The sequence below is a fragment of the Hylobates moloch genome, unplaced genomic scaffold (assembly GCF_009828535.3).
Source record: "Hylobates moloch isolate HMO894 unplaced genomic scaffold, HMol_V3 SCAFFOLD_13, whole genome shotgun sequence".
In the NCBI taxonomy this organism is placed as follows: Eukaryota; Metazoa; Chordata; class Mammalia; order Primates; family Hylobatidae; genus Hylobates; species Hylobates moloch.
This window is the reverse complement of record NW_026652288.1, coordinates 21,949,919-21,970,888: the sequence shown is the minus strand read 5'-3', so window position 1 is coordinate 21,970,888 and position 20,970 is coordinate 21,949,919.

Sequence of the window (20,970 nt, the reverse complement as noted above, 5' to 3'; positions counted from 1 at the left end):
TCTCTTTTGAGCTGTGGTGTCCGTAAGGCTCTGTTCACCTTTGAGTTATCTCTGTTTGTAGAATATGGCATCCTTGGGCTTTTGACCTAGCTCTGGAAAACAGAGAGGTTCACTACTACCCTCTAGAGTTTTAATTTTAGTTCTTTAATTTCCTACTCAAATTCTTCAGGAGAGACTTAGTCATAGGTTGACTCCTTCTGGTTGGACTTTGTTTTTAAAACACTGTGAGACCATAAGAGATTTCTTGCTGTTTTTAGCAGCTTTTGATCTAGCTACCCATATTCCCATGCCACCCCAAATTCAGCAAATGCCCAGGGGAGGAACCAGCTGTGTGTTTGGGGGCTTTACTATATTCTAATCTGTTTTATCAACCTGTGTATTAAAAAAAAAAAAACGAAACAAAAACACTATTTTCTCTTTCCTTTAGTAGACACCCTCAGCTTTTGCCAAGTCTGATTATTGGCTCTAATCCAGAATGGAAAAATACCTTCAAGGGTGAAAATCTCCTGTGAATTTCAATGCATCAAAAATCCAAGTTCACTTCTCCCTGAATTTTAATTCATTTAGTCCTCACTAATTTTGCAGCTCTCTCATGTCTTTTAAAATAGGGTATATATAATTCATCTATTTTTATTAGCGGTTGCAAACAAACTTTGTTGACTTGATGTGATCTACTGCATTCTACCCAGAAAGAACAACTGAAAAAAATCCACACTTACATCATGTTAAAATGGCAGCAGAGCAAGAATACTAAACCTGGAAAGAGATGGAAAAAGGCCTTGGGGTCTAAGGTGGGGCACATCCAGGTGATAAGTAGGTGAACAGCCAACTCCCTGATAGGCCATAAAAAGTCAAATGGCAGAGCGGTAAAATAGGAAAAAAGGTAGACACAGGAATGAGAAATTTTAGAAAATAATACATGTAAAGAATTAAGCAGGAAAACAACGTTAGGAAAAATTCACAACAGATACTAGATTCAAAAAAATCGGTTTGATTTCAAGCATCTTTGCACAGTGGCAAAAGCTGGAATAAGAAAGGCATGACCTTATGTCTAAAGGAGCTGAACTATTGGCAGGTGACTGAAGCAAGGTGCAGGTGTTGGAACAGGTGTCATAAGCACAATTTATGTTTCTAGTCCTGTTGCGCAGATCAGAGTGAATTCAAAAATGTAACCTGGCTTAATCTTGTAGTTTTTGAGCTCCTTAGCTGAAATTATGCAAAGCCAAATTCTCTTGTCCACAGGTACAATTATTCTCAGAGCTTGAGACAGAGAGGAATAACCTGGACCTGCACACGAGGGCTTCCTTTTCTCCCAAATTCTGCCTTGATGTGGTTTCCTACAACTTACCCTTGATCAGTCCTCTTTGACCCTTATCTGTCACTTGTCTTATTACTTACTTATGTGTTTTAAAGTGCTACAACTTAGAAGCCGAGTTTAAATCGCATTTCCCTTGGTCAAAAACTTTCTCTGGCAAAGAGAAAAGACGGTAAAGATCAAAATAAATGGAAATCAATACAAAGAAGACATTGAAATTCTGGCCCATTTGCCACTGTCACCTGCATAGGGCAGGCAGCCTGGTATCAAAGAGAAAGTAAGAGCTGTTGGTAAAAGGTGCAATAAAATTTATAAAGTCAGGGGTCTTCATTGGGGTTGAGTGGTCCCGGCTGTGGCCGTTTGTCCTTTCTCAATGCTGCCCTCTGCTGGCCATAATGTGACCTGCAGGGGAGCTCACTAAACGTAGGCTTAATTTACAAGCCTCTATCCTTCAGCACCCTGCAGGGATGGGGAATGAGGAGGGAAGCTCCGTGGCTTTCTCACTGATGCAAACAAATCAGAGCTTCAAGAACCATCTAGAGGGAGACAGGCAGAGCTTCAAGAAAATAACAAGGCCTTTTTGTTTGGAAAGTGTGGATAGAACCAAATGACTGAAAACCAAGAGTAACTGAACATGCTTCCAGCGTAAATGAGGGAGATGACGAAGCTGCCAAGAAGTTCTAGCATGTTAGGCAGCGGGAGGAAACTAGTTGCTATAAGGCAGAACTTTTGAGGGATCAGGATTCCCAAATGTTTCCTGGCTTGTAGCTAGAAAAGGTTTACAATGCTAAGTCTTTGAAGGTACAACTTAGTGGCCAGAGGTGCTAGGTTTTCACCATTTCTAGTACCAAGATGGTTCCCAAATGGTGGTTTTATTTTCTTAAGTAAAAATCTGGACCAATGGACTCGGGTCCTCCAGGTAAACTGTCCCTGTGGAACCAGCAGTCGTACACTGAACTTAGAAGGAGGCTGGCGACTTCAGTAGCTTCAAAATCAACAGGCCAAACTATCCTCACTACCTTCTTCACAGCTATTGATTCAAGATCGCAAACTGGACGCCTACCAGCCACATGCTAGCAAAGATGTTTCATGTGTGATGCACCTTCTGTTTTAGTCTGCTTATGCGACAGGAACATAATGCCATCCACAGGTCTTATACAACAAATGTTGACTTCTCTCAGTTCTGGAGGCCGAGGTGTCTGAGATCAGGGTGCCAGCACAGTACAGTTCTGGTGACTACCATCTTCCTGGCTTGCAGAGGCTGCTTTCTTGCTGTGTCCTCACCTGGGGGAGAGAGAAAGCTTTGCTGTCTCTTCTTCCCTTTATAAAGACACTAATCCCACCATGAGGACTTTACCCTCATGATGTCATCCCAGCCTAATTACCTCCCAAAAGTCCGGTTGCATCCTATCATCACATTCGGGCTCGGGGTTTCAACATATGAATTTTGGGGGAATGCAAACATTCAGTTTATCACACCTGGCTTTTACATTGCTATGAATTTGATACAATTATTTAAAACCAGTTGACCTGTGAACAACATGGTGGTTAGGGGTGCCAACATCCCATGCAGTCAAAAATCTGTATGTAAGTTTGACTCCCCCACAACTTAACTACTAATAGCCTACTATTGACCAGAAGCTTTACCAATAGCATACCTAACTGATTTACACATTTTTTATATTATATGTATAATATACTATATTCTTACAATGAAGTAAGCTAGAGAAAAGAACATGTTATTGAGAATATTATAAGAAAAACAAAAGATGCTTACTATTCATTAAGTGGAAGTGAATCATCATAAAATTATTCATCCTCATCATCCTCACATGGAGGAGGCTAAGGAGGAGGAGGAAGAGGAGGGGTTGGTCTTGCGGTCTCAGGGATGGTTGAGATGCAGAAAGTCTGCTTGCAAGTGAACCTGGACCCACCCAGTTGAAACCCGTGTTGTTCAAGGGTCAACTGTGCTAGGATATTTCATATGAAGCCCAGATTTCCTGCTTTTCTAAAGACTTAGAAGTTGTGAAAATATTGGACCCACATTTTGCATGACAACAATTAGATGTAGGTTGCCTACTTTATTTTTTTATTTTATTTATTTATTTTGAGATGGAGTTTCACTCTTGTTGCCCAGGATGGAATGCAGTGGCACGATATCGGCTCACCTCAACCTCTGCCTCCCAGATTCAAGTGATTCTCCTGCCTCAGCCTCCTGAGTAGCTGGGATTACAGGCATGCACCACCACACCCAGCTAAATTTATATTTTTAGTAGTGACAGGGTTTCTCCATGTTGGTCAGGCTGGTCTCGAATTCCTGACCTCAGGTGATCCGCCCACCTTGGCCTCCCACAGTGCTGAGATTACAGGTATGAGCCACCGTGCTCAGGTGGTTTTTCTACTTTAAAAGGAGCATTGTGCTGTACCCCGTTTTCTTCTCGTATCCAACATACTTCTGTTCCATTCATTTGTATTCCTGACTGAACCTAGTCAGAAATTAAGTTTACAAACCAGGTACACAATAATTTTTAAAGCTGATATGTCTCACAGAGGCGGTCGAGATAGTTTTGTGAAAAATCTCTGGAGGCAAATAGATTTTCTGTAGGACCACACATCACCATCACCAATAAAGGAATTACCCTCTTTCCAGTCTTCGGTTTGTTAGTTTAGTTGAGTTTGGATTTCTTATTTGACTTTCTCTGTAGTTCATTTTACTCAATATTCAAAAATAATGGCTACAGATCAGTTTCCCTTACCCATAAAACCAGGATATAAATCACAACTCATAAGGTTTTATATATAATTCCATGAGGTAATGCACATAAAAGTTTTCAAATCGTCACTGTAATTCTATCAGTATTTAATAGTGCTATTTGTTGTATCAAATTTTTTAAGCTATCCTAAAGCTCAGTGGATTAAAACAACCATTTATTTAACTCACAATTATTTGGGTTGATTGGATAGTTTTTCTGGTCTGAGATAGCTGAGTTGATCTTTCCTGGTCGCTTTGATATTTCTATAATCAGCTGTCAGGTCACATCATGGCTGGGGTGGTGGCTAGGTGATCTAGGATGGCCTCACTCACATGTCAGCCTATTATCAGGCAGCTAGGCAGAGCCACAGGATGACTGGGAAATAGGTCTGCCATCATTCAGGAGGCTGGCCCAGACTGCTTTACATACAGTTTGAGGTTTTCAAGAACAGCAAGTGAGTGTAAGCCTCTCTATGAAAGACGTCAAATCTTTGATAGCATGTTTGCTATTTTCCCATTGACAAAGGATATCACAAAGCAGACTATATGAACAGAGAAACTCATTACACCTGGGATGGGAGAAGCTTAAGAGGCATTCTGCAAAGGATCAAATGTACAGGGATGGAGAGAATTTGTGGCCATTTTTGCAATCTATCAAACTGGTTATTATTTTTGTAGTTATTTATTTTATTGATAAATATCAATAATTAAATATCAATAAAGAAAGAGTGTCAACATCTGGCCATTTAACTTCCCTATTCCATATCCTCACTTGTTTTCCATTAACACAGAAATAAAGCTAAAGCTATTTATATAGTAGTCTACCCTTATCCTCAGGATATATGTTTCAAGACCCCAGTGGATGCCTGAAACGTCATATAATACCAAACCCTACATGTGTATTGTTTTTTTCTATACATGCATGCCTATGATAGAATTTAACTTATAAATTAGGCACAGTAAGAGATTAACAACAATAACATAATAATATAGAACAATTATAACAATATGCCAGCATTGCAACCCTTGTGCTTTGGGACCACTATTAAGTATAAAAATGTTACTTGACTGGGCACGGTGGCTCATGCCTGTAATCCCAGCATTTTGCGAGGCCAAGGCGGGTGGATAACCTGAGGTGAGGAGTTCAAGACCAGCCTGGCCAACATGGTGAAACCCCATCTCTACTAAAAATATTAAAATCAGCCAGGCGTGGTGGCAGGAGCCTGCAATCCCAGTTACTCCAGAGCCTGAGGCAGGAAAATTGCTTGAATCTGGGAGGCAGAGGTTGCAGTGAGCCAACATCACACCATTGCACTCCAGCCTGGGAAACGAGCAAAATTCCATCTCAAAAAAAAAAAAAAAAAAGTTACTTGGACGCAAGCACTATGATACCATGAGTGAGTCTCATAACGAAGAAATCTACTAAGTGACAGGTAGCGCATACAGTATAAAGATGCTGACAAAAAGCTGGTTCACGTCCCACGTGAGATGGAGCAGAACAGCCCGAGATTTCATCACTTTATTCAGAAAAGCATGTGATTTAAAATTTATCAATTGTTTATTTCTGGAATTGTCTATTCAATACTTTTGGCCACAGTTGAACACAGGAAACTGAAATCACAGAAAGCAAAACTGCTGATAAAGGGGAGGCTCCTGTACTCACATCCACAGCCTTCTGGGCTATGACTATATGAACCTCTCTTGCCTCACCTCCTCTTTACCATGTAGAACATGGATTACACTCATTCAGAACTGCTTGACATTCTTATATACTATATATATATATATGCGCGTATATATGTAAGTGTGTATCTATATATATATACTGCTTGCCACCTTATATACTACAGTATATGTATACTGCTTGCCATCTTATATACTATACTATAGTATATATATATATTTTATATATATATATACACACTATCTGTATATACTTCTTGCCACTTTATACACTTTTCCAATTGTGCACATTTTATATATTATCTGCTTTCCAAGGACCAGCTAAGAAACTTCCATTCAGATCTCAAATTTCTGCTTACATTTCACATTCTCTATAAAAGCCTTCCTGACTCCTATTTCTCTCCCACATGGTAAGTTTATCCGTGCTCCATAACACCTCTATTACACTTCACTGAATATACCTGCCTAGCTGCACGCACCACCCACAAATCTGTGTGCAGCTGTGGTGGGCCTATGTCCCTATTTGAGACAGCACTTGGCAAGGTGTCCAGAATCTAGTAGGTTCTCAAAAAAGTGCTTGGGGAATGAAGGTACAAATACTAGAGTGACATACAAATTACCTAGCCTAAATGTCATCTAGAGACAAGGTTAAATATACCACCAATATGGGTCCTAGAGTGTGTGAGAAAGTCCTAATATCCAGGTCATATATGTGTGCCTAGGTATCCTTGACTTCAGATAACCCACTTTTTATCGTTCTGAATATGTTTCATCACAGAGAAAACCTTCTCTCCTTTCACTCTCAGTGTGAATAAATGCTCTGTCAAAAGTGGGCCATTCCCTGCTATGAATTGATAGGATAGGGTCAAGCATTTTCCAGATCTTGAAACTAAGTTTTGTGTAAAAGTGCATAAATGCTGTTAGTAATGTATCTGGAGAATAGGATGTAACCAGTGTACGCCAGGGGACAGACTGCTTTGTGAGAACAATTTATGATCTGTCAGGTGGGAACTTTTATGGTGCTGTGCGAAGAGACAAAGAAATTTTAGGAGCTGCTAAAAGCAACAGAAAATATGCTTTCAAGCTTAATGAGGAGAGGCGATAGAATCGGGTTGGCATGTAAGGCTGGCTCCATGTGTTAGAGAAAAGCTGAAATGTTCTTAGTGTTATATATTTTGATTTTGCTAAATTTGTTTTGGGAAGAATGGATATTTATGTCCCTGCTCAACAAGCAGCAATTTCAATGTCTATCAATATAATAAGCGTTTTATTTGAAAATTGTGCCCCATGAACAATTTCTGTGTGAGTATGTCATACTTTTTTTCATGCAAAAGCCTTATTTTCTAGGGAAAGTGATAAATCCATTCCTCATTGTCTTGACTAAAGAAAGTAGCCTTACACAGGCCAAATAATTTTTACTTAGCTGATTAGAAAACATTCCCACAGGCGTCATCTTAAACGAGTCAAAGTATTCATATTGATAATATTTCTAAACTTCTAAATCTACAGTCTCTTGATCTAACTACTAACCAATAAAGTTCCTACAATGAAATAAACTTCAGATTTATAGTAACAGTAGCCAAGATGAACTCAACAGTCCTCAAACATAGAAGGGCCCTATTAGAAAATTTAGATAGAAACCAACCCTATTAAGTATGAGGAAACAGGGGTCAAAGTAGTTGAAGTGATGGATCAAGATTTGAATAGCTCAAACATGTCAATCATAAGGAGTACACTCTTTTCAAAGTCTATGACTGTCTTTTGGTGTCTTATTTTAATTGTTGACAAAACTGCATTTGCAGTTATTCTAATCAAGCTTCACAGAATATTCTCAACTACCCTAAAAAACGACTGGAAGAAATGACTGCTTCAGTAGAATTCACTTTAAATACCATTGCAATGCAAAAGGCCCCCAAATCCACCACACCACACTACAAAATTGATACCACAGTACCATAAGTGTGCAGAATAATGCCTATTGATTTATTCAGGAAGCAATGGAAAAGGAAATATCAGTAACATCATATATATGTATGTTCTTTTTCTGACCAAAAAGAATAAGCATGATGAAAAACATGGTTAATGTTTTCCAGATTTGATGCTATATATATTTTCCTCCAAAGATAAATATGAAAAATTGCATCCATCTGTTCATACATCCAGCCAAAAAAGTGCATACCTGTGTACTTAAATTGTCCTAAAGTAATGCATGTCAATATTAGGAAAGTGCTCAAAACTTTAGGGGAAGATGGCCTGATATTAAACACTTGCTGGATGAAATCTTAAACCAAGAATCTGTTTGTCCCTTGATGATACAGTCTTATTTTATTTGCTTATGCCCATCCAAGTGGTCCAGAAGGAAATGCCCTCAACTCCTTTGATTAATGGGTGGCAAACTTCAGTCTGCATGAGAATCAATTGTAGAACATATATATTGTATATATATACAAAAGATATAATATATAATAAAATATGCTATATATAGTATATTTTATTGTGGACTATATATATATATAAAAGCTCTGGAGATGGAGATGGAGATATATATCTCAATCTCCAGAGATTATGATTCAGTAGATCTGCAGGGAGATGGGGATTACAAAAGTCTAGTCTAGTTTTCATATTATTACAGGTGAAAATAAAAGTTGATCTGCAAGTATTTTGAGGATCATTACTCTAGATTTTAAATCATTTTTGCTAACCTGAGAAGGCATATTGCATATTGGGTTGTGATTAGACTTTTTTTCTGAGGCCTGATAAATTGTCATACATTTGAACCAAGTAAGGAAAAAACATCTGTACAGAGATATCAGGTACAGCCAGTATACAGTAACGGGGTAAAGGAAAAATCTTAGGCACTAAACTGCCTGCGTTTGAGTTCTAACTTCACTACAAATTAGTTGCACATCTCTGGGAAAATTAGTCTCCTTGTACCCCATGTTTCTCCTAGGCACATGAGAGCTAATAATATTAGTTGCCTTACCAGATTGTTTTGCTGATTAAATGAATTGAAACAGAAAAAGAAAAAAAGGGAGGGAGAATGTGCACATAGAAAAGTGTCTGTAGAAAAATATGACTTTATAATTGTATAAAGTCATATTAATGTATATGCAGAAACAGACACAATTGAGTGACAAATACAAGCAGAAGTATTATAAAACTTTAGTTGATTTGAGTGTTTGAGGGGAATGGATTGATTCAAGAAGGAAGGGAGTAAGACGCCTTCAGAAAACTATAGTAGGCTTTCAATGACCTGAGAAGGTAATAGAATATAGCAGTCAGAGTCTCTGACCAGAGTCATCAAAGATTCATTTTATGCAAGTTGAGTATCATGATTCTTCTCTGTTTTTTCTTTGGACATCCGTTGGCAGACATCTGTGTTTTAGAGAGTATATTCATGGAGGGCATTCCTTGAATATCTGGACATTATTCTCTTGTGGACCTTGTCTTGTGGAGAGTTGAAGTAATTGAGAGATGGAACAATATGTGTTTGTACTTTTTATAGGCTGTGATCCCGATTCTGACATCCACCTCTGGTCATATCACACAGTAGAAGAAAGGGATTATGAGCCCAGGCTCAATATAGATGTGTTTCTCCTAGCCGAGGAGAATTCTTCTTCTATGATAACATAGGGATATAGTTTGAAAAATGCATTGGCAGATGCAAAAGGATTTGTACTTAGAAAGGAGAAAATATATTGTTTTTAAACACATTTCACTAAAAGAATACATATTATAAAGTAAAATTTTAAAAAATGTGCTGCAGTAGTAAAAATAAAATAACTCCTTGCTTAGTACTCTAAGAGATTATAATTGATAACACTTTGAGTGTGTCAGGCATTTTCGGAAAAAAAATTCACTATATATCCATCTATGAGAATGATACTGGATATTTGATTTGTATCTCATTTGGTTTGCAAAACATGGTATCATGACCAGGTTCCTCTGTCTTTAAAATTAGTCAAAGACCTGATTTGTATTGATGTGGTGTAATGGATATGGAAGTCTTCTGCTTTTGAGAAAGTAGATTGTCATTCTTCTCCATTATAAATAATGATTTGTATATAAAATTGTTTTCTAGAGAGACAGTTCCAATTTGCAAATCAAGTACAGTGCAAGAGAACATTCATTTTCCTGTACCCTTGTTAACACTGAGTATGAATGATTTTTTAAAAATTTTAAAATTAGCTAGTTAGTTCAATAAAAGGACTCATTTTTACAATTTATTTTTCTGAATTTATCATTTACCAGTAAAGTAAACTTAGTTTCAGCCAGTTGAGGATGTAGAATTTGGAAATGAAAATTTAGTGCCAACTGTATGATCTGCCTTCCGTTCTTGACTTCTCTCCCTGCTGGCTGGGCTTAAAAATGAGCCTGTCACCATCTGTCTCTGTCTGCCCCATTTCTGTTCCTCAGAGTCATGCATGGGTGCAATCACGCAGACACCCCTTGATTCCACACATAATCAAGAGGAAAATTTAAAACCCCAGGAAAAAAGCTTTTCACAGAACAAGAATTGCATCCTCGATCTTTACATGCTAGAAACAGCCTTCAATTTTCTCCATGGAGATCTGTTTTATGTGTTATTTTGGTTTGCTTCTAACCCTGTTTTCTACTGCAAAAAGGCAATTTCTATTACTGGACTCTTGATTCGATGTGCAGTTAAATGCTACATCACAGCTGAGTTTCAATATTTCACAGTGGATGGGGAAAGTATTAACAAAGTTTGTGTTTCCCTCCACATATAATAACCACTAATTCACCGGAGTTAGGGGTTTCAGTGGTCTGACTCTGTACTTCCCTAACAGCATATTTTCTACCTTTTTCATCAAGATTTCACCCAAATATAGTATTTTTTAGAAAACCCTCTGGTTTGCCTATTTGACAGAATGTCAATCTCAGTCATTTAACTCAAGTGCTTCAAACCTCTGACACCCCCAGACAGAGGAAGGCCAAAAAACTCAAGGACAACAGTCAATCCCTGGTTTACTCTTCTTACAGAGCTTCACATTTCACCCTACAGCTGCCTAGTACCATTATCTGTTCTCTGTGTCAGCTAATTCCTACCCACAAAAAAATCATTTAGAAGAGCCAGTAAAGTCCAACTTATACTTGAAATTTGACTTGAAGATGGTAGTGGAAGGAATTCAGCTTCTGAAAGCTATCAGGGTTCCTTTCTGGTCAAGGAGGTTCATTTTGTATGTTCCCAAGTATGGGTGGGTACCAAGTGACCTTAAATATCATCATATAGCCTGGGCACAGTGGCTCACACCTTTAATCCCAGCACTTTGGGAGGCCGAGGCAGGCGGATTGCCTGAGGTCAGGAGTTCGAGACCAGCCTGGCCAACATGGTGAAACCCCGTCTCTACTAAAAATACAAAAATTAGCCAGGTGTGATGGTGGGTGCCCGTAGTCCCAGCTACTCAGGAGGCTGAGGCAGGAGAATCGCTGGAACCTGGGAGGTGGAGGATGCAGTGAGCTGAGATTGCACCACTACATTCTGATGATGCAATTCAGTGAGAGTGTCAGTGGAGGGCCAGGACCAGAGTGTGAACCCCAAAATGTGAGCCTCAAATGAACTGGATGGATGGAGAAGCTAGTGTCATTCCTACAGGAAGCTGTTTGGTTGTTTTTGTTGTGGTTTTTGTTCTGTTATTTTCTCAATGACTTCTCCACAGGGGTCTCTATACCCCAAAACTACACTGTAAATTCCTCAAGGGCACTTTGCAGTCTGACAGATCTGAATTGTAAGCCAGGTTCACCAATTACTGTGTGATATCAGCAAACTTATTTGATTTTTTTAATCTTAGTTTTCCCATGTGTTAAAAAAAGAAAAACATATCCTAAGGTTGTTGTGGGGATTACATATGTGCATATGTACAAATGCCTGCAACACTACTTAGAGCATGGTAAACATGAAGATATGGTAGCTATTTTTAAATATATTTCTTATGAACCTCCATGGCATTAAAATTGGGTTGGCCACAGGATCAGCATTTTAAAAGCATTTGTGGGTTTGAATTGAGCTAGAGCAGAGCATTTTAATATATCTTATTGATTTGTTTATCCTTTCAAATATTCCAGCCTTCAATTTAGAGAATTTGTTTGAAATATAAAAACAGATGATAGGAGAAAGGAAAACAAGCCATATTATTTTGGCACACAGTAGGCACTAAATAAATACTTGTTGAGTGGATGAACATATGTGTATACTCCAAGCCACTCAACTCAGTGGAGGAAATTATGTATTTCAATACGAGGCCTCAAGTGTGGTACAGAGGGAGAATGTAGTGATAGAGGTTTCAAGTTACTGTATATGCGTTAGAAGTTTTACACAGCTAAATGCAAAACATCGAATAAACTATAAATTTGCTTTACTGAAAAATTAATATCCCAAAAGGAGAGCCTTAAACAAGGTTCTGTCTCTGTCTGACAAAAAAGAAGTGGTTTATATATTGGAAGCCAAGGTATCTTAGAGACCATGATGCCCAAAATTTATGATAGGTGAATAAACAGGACATGGACCTGAGGTATTTAGATGTTGAAAATTCAGAGAAAAAGTATACCAGATTTCAGAATATGAGTTTTTTTGTTTTGTTTTGTTTTGTTTTTTAACTGGGTCTCACTCCGTCACCCAGACTGGAATGCAGTATTGTGATCTCGGCTCACTGCAACCTTGCAACCTCTGCCTTTCAGGCTCAAGTAATCTCACCTTAGCCTCCTGAGTAACTGGACCACAGGCTTGTGCCACTGCACCCAGATAATTGTTTTTGTATTTTTAGTAGAGACGGGGTTTCCCCATGTTGCCCAGGCTGGTCTCAAGTGATCCACCTACCCCTACCTCCCAAAGTGCTGGGATTAGAGGTGAGCCGCTGCTCTTGGCTAAGAATGAGTTTTTAAATGAAGAGGTGATTCCATCTTGCAGGGGAGATATCAGCAATGAAGTTTGAGATCACAGCAATGAAGTTTGAGAGCTACGAACAGTGGTAAGCTCCACTTAACCTAAGCAAAGGATGTAGTTGCTTTGTCTAGGAAGGGAAGATGGCCTAGAAAGGGAAGCTGCTACTTGGGAATGACGTGTGAATTCTCTTTTATCTCCCATCTAGTAGCCTAACTTTTAAGAGTTGTCTGTATTTCCTGACATTGGACTTACTTGTTTTTTTTTTTTTTTAATTTTAATGTTTTATATTAATTTTTGTGGGTACATAGTTGATGTGTATACTATGGAGTACATGAGATTTTTGATACAAGCATGCAATGCATACTAATCACATCATGTAAAATGGGGTATCCATTCCTGAATTTAGTTATACTCTTTTAATTATTTTAAAATATACAATTATATTATTATTGATTATAGTTATCCTTGATTTACTTCTTAGTATTCTCTGGTCTGGCTTCTACTTCTATCACTGCATTGGCACTGTCGCACTTACAGACATGAATCTTAAGGACATCTTCCTGTTCTCACCTTACTTCCTCTTGCTGCAGTATTTTAAATTGTCCCCTGGTTTCTCCACACTCTTCTATGCTAATTCTTGCCTCTCTAACAAATCTGAAAATGTTTGTATTCCTAGGGCCGGGCGCCGTTGCTCACGCCTGTAATCCCGGCACTTTGGGAGGCCTGGGGGCGCAGATCACAAGGTCAGGAGTTCGAGACCAGCCTGGCCAATATGGTGAAACCCCATCTCTTCTAAAAATACAAAAATTAGCCAGGCGTGGTGGTGGGCACCTGTAGTCCCAGCTACTTGGGAGGCTGAGGCAGGAGAATCACTTGAACCTGGGAGGCGGAGGTTGTAGTGAGCTGAGATCACGCCACTGCACTCCAGCCTGGGCAACAGAGCAAGACTCTGTCTCAAAAAAATTAATAAATAAATAAATTAATTAAAAAGTTTGTATTTTTCAAGCATTGCCCTGTCCTAGCCTTCTTTCTATTTTATATTTTCTGTCATAACCAACATTTCACATCAAGCTTGACATGTCAACTTTTATATATCCCAATATCAATATTGATCTGCCTCTTAAAGTGAGGTTTGCAGCTCAGATTTCTCCTTGAAGCTGCTTGTTTGGCAGCTGCATTCAAATTCATCTCAAATTCAATAGGTACAAAACTAAACTTCTGGCCGGGCACGGTGGCTTGCACCTGTAATCCCAGCACTTTGTGAGGCCCATGCGGGCGGGTCACCTGAGGTCAGGAGTTCAAGGCCAGCCTGGCCAACATGATGAAACTCCATCTCTACTAAAAATAAAAAAAACTAGCTGTGCATGGTGGCAGGTGCCTATAATCCCAGCTACTCAGAAGGCTGACACAGGAGAATCTCTTTAACCCGAGAGGTGGAGGTTGCAGTGAGACAAGATTGCACCATTGCACTCCAGCCTGGGTGACAGAGTGAGACTCTGTCTCAAAACAAAAACAAAAACAACACAAAAAACAACTTCCAATGATCTTTTTTTTTTACGGTGGAAGCGTGTATTTTTCTGTGTTCACAAACATTTTCTCAGTTATGCAAACTAGAAACATCTCAGTTACGCTTGCCCGTTCATAGTGATTATCACTACATACTGCTGGCTTTGCCTCCTAAATGTGTCTTAAATATTATTAACTCTCCCGTGTCACCAGCCACCCTATTCCCAAAACCATCATTAACCACCTGAACTAGCGCAAGAGCCTCCGACCTTCATTCTCCTCCTTGTCTTGGCTCTCCTGGAAATGATTTTCATGCTGCAGGCCAAGGATCTATGTAAAATAGAATTTGGAGATAATTGCTTCTCAGCTAAAAACCTGCAGTGGCTTCCCGTTGCAAACAACCTGGTGGCTGAGCTTCTTAGCAGAACTGGAAGGCCTGGCAGGGTGCAGGCCCTCCCTATCTCTCTTGCCTCATCTGCCACGATTTTCTGCTTTGCTCCTCGAGCCTCCCTCACAATAATGTTCCATCAGCAATTTTGTCATTGTTATTCTGTTTTAGTTTAATTTTTATTTTCATAATAGTTATTCATATACATGGTTTTCTAAACCTGTGGTTTTATCAGTCAGTCAACTCCATAATTCTAAGTGACATGCATATATTGTTACTATTTATTTTTAAAGAAACTTTCATTGCATTTATATGGTTGAAAATAAATAAGTATCCCTCATACATTACTCTACACACAGGCTTCTCATTTTTCCATCCTAAAATATGATTTTATCACAGGTTTGAGTTAAATTAATTTTAGCATTTTTATTATTTGCCTATGAAATAGTATTTGTGGCTGAGCCATGTAGTATAGTAAGATTATACATTTTTATGACTTTTTTGTCTTTCCTAGAGTCAGTAATTCCTTTATCTTTTAATTTACCTTTTTTGTTATACCTACCATTAATTTATCCTCAAGATTTCAGGCAACAATATATATTTCCTCTTGGCATATTTAAACACACCAAGGAATTTCTGAATTTAGATTTGTTAAATTTAATGAATTAGTTTATCTCAGAGAAGTTTTCCATCTTCCTGCTCCAGTCTGACAAGTTGTTCTTTAGATTTGCTGTCCAGTTCTTGTCCTGAGATCTGCCTTCACCATCATCTTTAGATTTTATGACCCTATCTTTTGGGATGAATTTCCTTTTCCATATGTCCATCTGTCTTAATTACCCATCATTTTGTTTTGCTTTGTAGTATTTTCCTGAGAAAGAGATTTAATAACATTTTTGACAGTGTCTGTGATAAACCATGGCCCATTTCAGAAATTAGGTTCACAGAAGGATTAATTATAGGGTTTGGTCTTTTGGTAAGAGAGTTTGGGAAAGTTTGAAGGAATTGGGTTCTGTTCTCAGTTGGATGCTGTCAGGAAGTAGGGGTGATTACACGGGGCATCTTAATCATTCCTTTCTAGAAGGCGGGAGAAATGAAGCCTTGCTAACGTTCTGATTGGTTACAAAAGCAGCACTTACTCCTATTGGTTAGGAAAGGGCTATTTGGGTACTTTTGTGATTTAGACCATGTTCTTGTTTCTGTCTGTGCTCATCAGGATTATGGAGTACCTTATTTTGCCTTGTTCCATCATGGACACAGAGTGCCCTTGTCTGATATTAATTTTCTGTGAAACTGTGTGTGTTGGACAGGAGAACAAGAGGCCCGCACAGCCCTGAGCGTTAGGTCAGTTCCCAGCAACACTGAAGCCCAGCTGAGAATGCCCGGCCGGCTCTCACTGTCGGGCACTGCCTTTCTTTTCCTTACCTTTAGTTTCTTGGCTCACCTTTTATGGAATTTATATGATTCACTTGTTGAACAAAGTGGCTAACCCTTTGATGATCTTTTTGCTTAGTTTCATATTATCTTCTCTATTTTCCATCTTTGTCTTTTTCTGTTTTCTTCCTGGGAGATTTCCTAAATTTAACTTGCATCTTTTCCAGTAAATTTAATCTTCAAGAGTTTTTTTGTGGTTCTCCAGACCTTTCTCTTCATGGCATTCTGTTATTGTTCATGCATCGAATACCTTATTTTATTGCTGTGAAGATAGGGCAAAGTAAAGATGTTTGTGGCTTGTTTTTATTTGTTTTTGTTTTATCTTAGGTTTTTATCTCTCTGCGTTGTCTTTTCTCATATATTCTTATATATCCTTTTCTCTGTTAATCTATTCTCCCCCTTCCAATGATTCTTGACTCTCCTTTCATATTTATAGCAAAACCCCGAGGAAGTCTGTGTGCATGAGTGTTTTTCTTTTTTCATGTTCGTGAGGTCACTGTAGGGTGAGGTGGTTGGATTACTTCTTTGGAGAACACACAGCCATTACTATGTGTAATTCTATTCACTTGCTAAGTTAGTTTTTATTTTTTCAGAAACTGGACATCCTATCTAAGAATATAAACCTTGCTGCCATGGATAAAGGAGAAGAAAGTTGGGTAAGGAAGTTTGAGGTTTCAAACTCATTATTTAAGGTTTTGGTTATTCCACCTTTTCAACATAGCACCCCTGCCCTGAGCTGGCCTGATGTTCAAAATTCAGAGTTACATGTCATTAAAGGAGAGGGGCAACTCCCAGTTTGACTTGGTCAGTGAGATAGGATTGTATCTTAGACTCTAACTTTTCCTAAAGACTTTCAGTCCATTTTGTGTAGCCTCACTTGGAACTCATTTTTAGAAATTATTGAACCTCTAGTATGTGTTTTTCTCTCGGGGTTTCCTGCCATATATTCACATTTTCATGATTCTTGTTAGTCTCATTACTAGCTTATGTATTTATCCTCTGAGTCTGTTAAGTGAGTCAACACTTGCTCATCTGTTCTCTACCATGTCATTTTGTTGTTGTTGCTGTTCCCTAATTTTCCTTTTGCTTTGTCACTGAGGATTTAGGAGTCACTAAAAGTAATCGAATGAGTTCAAATCTTCACATTTAACTGGAAGTCTCAGTTCATACTTCAGACATAAGGATAAATTAAATTTTGAAAGATGACCATGGCATGGATACTGAGCTAGAATCTAGAATCAGATATTAAAAAGAAAATGTTTCAGTGATTAGAAAGGGAAGTACCATATGGTTTTATTAAGAATAAGCCATATTGGCTGAGCATGGTGGCTCACACCTATAATCCCAGCACTTTGGGAGGCTGTGGTGGGTGGATCACCTGAGGTCAGGAGTTTGTGACCAGCCTGGCCAACATGGTGAAACCCCATCTCTACTAAAAATTAAAAAAAAGAAAAAAAATTAGCCAAGTGTGGTGGCAGTTGCCTGTAATCCCAGCTACTCGGGAGGCTGAGGCAGGAGAATCACTTGAACCTGGGAGACAGAAGTTGCAGTGAGTGGAGATCATGCCATTGCACTCCAGCCTGGGTAAGAGGAGCAAAACTCTGTCTCAAGAAAAACAAAAAAGGCCAGGCGTGGTAGCTCACTCCTGTAATCCCAGCACTTTGGGAGACTGAGGCAGGTGGATCATGAGGTGAGGAGATTGAGACCATCCCGGCTAACATGATGAAACCCTGTCTCTACTAAAAAATTAAAAAAAAAAAATTAGCCAGGCATGGTGGCAGGCACCTGTAGTCCCAGCTACTCAGGAGGCTGAGGCAGGAGAATAGCATGAACCTGGGAGGTGGAGCTTGCAGTGAGCCGAGATCGCGCCACTGCACTGCACTCCAGCCTGGGCGACAGAGCGAGACTCTGCCTCAAATTTATCCTAATTTCCTATGTTAATAAGTTAACTAACCTGGCAGATCAATGAAATGCATTAGGTAGAGTAAAAAAAATCATAGAATGGGTATTTGAAGATATTCTTATTGACATAATGTTGGGAAATAGTATTTGTGGTGAATAGGATTAAGGACTTTGGATTTTATACATTACATAGGGTTACATCATGGTTCTGCCAACTGTGTGACCTTGGATGAATTACTTAACCTTTTAGCACAAGTTTATTCTTCTGTAAAAATGAGATTAGTCATTTATTTTAAAATGAAGATTGATTAAATGTTTATTAAGGTTGTTGAATATTTTAAATAGAGTAATATATATATGATGCTGTGGCAGACTGTCAGCAGCTCAGCCTCATATCTGCCCTCATCTTTATTTTCCATTGCATCACAGTGGAGAAGCTTGGGCTACATTTCCCCAAATCTTTTTCCAGTATGCTTTTATATGAGATTCTCGTCCACAGTTACGCCACCCTGAACACACCTGATCTCCTCTGATCTTGGAAGCTAAGCAGGTTGGGTCTGGTTAGTGTTTGGATGGGAGAGTACCTGGGAATACCAGGTGCTGTAGGCAAAAATTAAAAAAAAAAAAAAGGTAAATAAATAAGTGAGAGTCTGCCAATGAGAAACAATGATCTGAGATTTCAATGCAGATGTAAAGGCAGCTGCAGGCAAAGTTGTAAACAAAAGACAGATGCAAGATACAGGGTCCCATTCTGGTCAGCTCCATCAAACCATTCACTTTAGTCCTGCATCCAATAGAGATCAATAACCACAGCCTCCTTGGACAAGCTCCTTTGAATTCCGTGCCCCCTACTACAGGCAACTGAGAGCATCTTCTAGGAATTGACCTGTGGCTGCCTGGGCTTTCAGATGTTGTGAAGTCTTATAGTAGCTTCTCTGACCTTCACTCATTCATCTCTTCCAACATTTCTGTAACTCCTAGAACGATGTATTAAAATTATTTCCATCCATTAATACTGATATACATGTGGATGGTGTATCCCCATGATATACATGTGGGAAAAAAAATTGATCATGGGTTGACCACTGTTAAGGCTGCATATATGGGGGTTTATTTTGCTATTCTGTCTACTTCTACATGTGTTAAAAAGCAACAAGATAAGTTAAAATATATTTTCATATAAACAACACAAAACTCTTTCTTCCTTGGAATATAGAATTAATTCTGTTTTCCCAACAGTTATAAATGCTAAGCACAGGGCCCAGCAGAAGGCAGTGCCCCAGCCTGTCATCAATAGAAGTAGATTTTTTTTCAAAGTGTTATATAATTTTATATATGATTGGATTATTCTAACAAAGATATATGTATTGAAAAGCACATTTGGGTCCGGAAGTGGTTCTGGTGATATTTGCCTAGTCATTATCTTTGGTCTTCATACTGTCCCATAATCAGATTACCTAAAGGTGTATAGTAGCTGCAAAATGCAAGACAATATCATGATATACTAAAGCAATGGTACAAATCTTTAAAAAATATTAAGCTTATTGGAGTGTAAATGTGACACAGAACTTGAGCCAAAAAAAAAGGAAGATGATGGAATCCATAGATTATAAGTATTCTATCTTGCCTCAATTGTAGAACATTTTAATAAAGATTTTTAAAGTTTATTAGTATTTTAATAAGCCTATCATCTTTCTTTGTGTTTGCCCCTGGATGTGTGCCTTATTTGAGCGAGTGACCTTGTATTATCGAGCTCCCGCATTTCCCACAGCACTTAGCACAGAGCCAACCATGTAAAATATCGTCACAAAGACTTATTAAATTAATTTCTTAAATCCCTTCTGGACTGCCCATTTGCCTTCATTAATTACGTTAGACCTAGAGGAGATGACCTCTACTTGCTGCCATGGTTGAATTACATCTTACACTTGTAGATTCATTGAACAATACAATTTTTCAGGGGAAGAGATAAACTATAGAGTTAGAACATATTCATTTTATGGATGAGGATATGAACGTTCTCATATTTCATGTGATTTTGCCACCTCCCTCCCCGAAACCCATATATTCACATTTGTTCTCTCAGATACTTTCTCTCTTACAATCACTTCTTGCTGCAAAATAACAAATTTGGAGTGAGAATGGAGATGTGCCTTCCCTTGTGTCTTTTCAGCTGGTAAACCACAAATAAATATCAGAGTCTTAACTATTATAATTCAAAATACAAATATGCCATGTCAAACTGTTTTTTAAATGATAGATTTTCATTTTTTAATTACAGCAAGTATTTCTTTTGAGATTCAAGAGATTTTAAGCTTTATGAGCATTAATACCTTTGTGATTGTGATTTGTTTGCCCCTAATTAAAAGAATCAGGAGTATAGTCGGGAAAGAATATTGATGCACCAGGAAAACTTATGAAGAATGCAGCTACTTATTTTCTCCTTTTGTTTCAATGATCAAAAATCTAGCACATGGCAGAAATGAGGCAAATCTGCTATGACAGGGATAATTGTGGCTGTATCTTCTGTTCCATCATTCATTAACAACAGGATAAATATGAATCCTGGATTTTGCTAATCTGATGGTCTTGGCTCTGTTTTTGATAAACAGTATAAATTATTTCCAGAAGAGCTGTGGAGAAAAATGCGAGATATTATTGTAGAACCCAACACTCTCATAAAACTTACAAAACTTCTGCATGTGGCCCAGGAGACAGTAACTACCCATGTGTCTTCATGAGCCCAGGGGAAGACATCAGACAGGCTCTCTCCCTCACCATGTCCTCACGCTTAGTTCTCTTTGCACCTGGATGAAAGGGAGACTGCCAGCATTTCTTCAGCAGGCTTCTGGCTGTCAAAACAAATGCAAGCCTCCTGGGGATACTCATCCTTGCTTGCTGAGGCGAACACACTGTGTTAAGCATTTTACATATGTTATCCTCATACATCCTTACAGAGCCTTTGACTAGGGGCTTCATTAAGCAAATGATAAAAGTGAATCTCAGGGAGGGTTTGATTTTTAATAACGTATATCTTTTAAATGAAAAGGTTGGGATTGGAGCCCCTGTTTCTCAGTACCAAAGTGGGCACT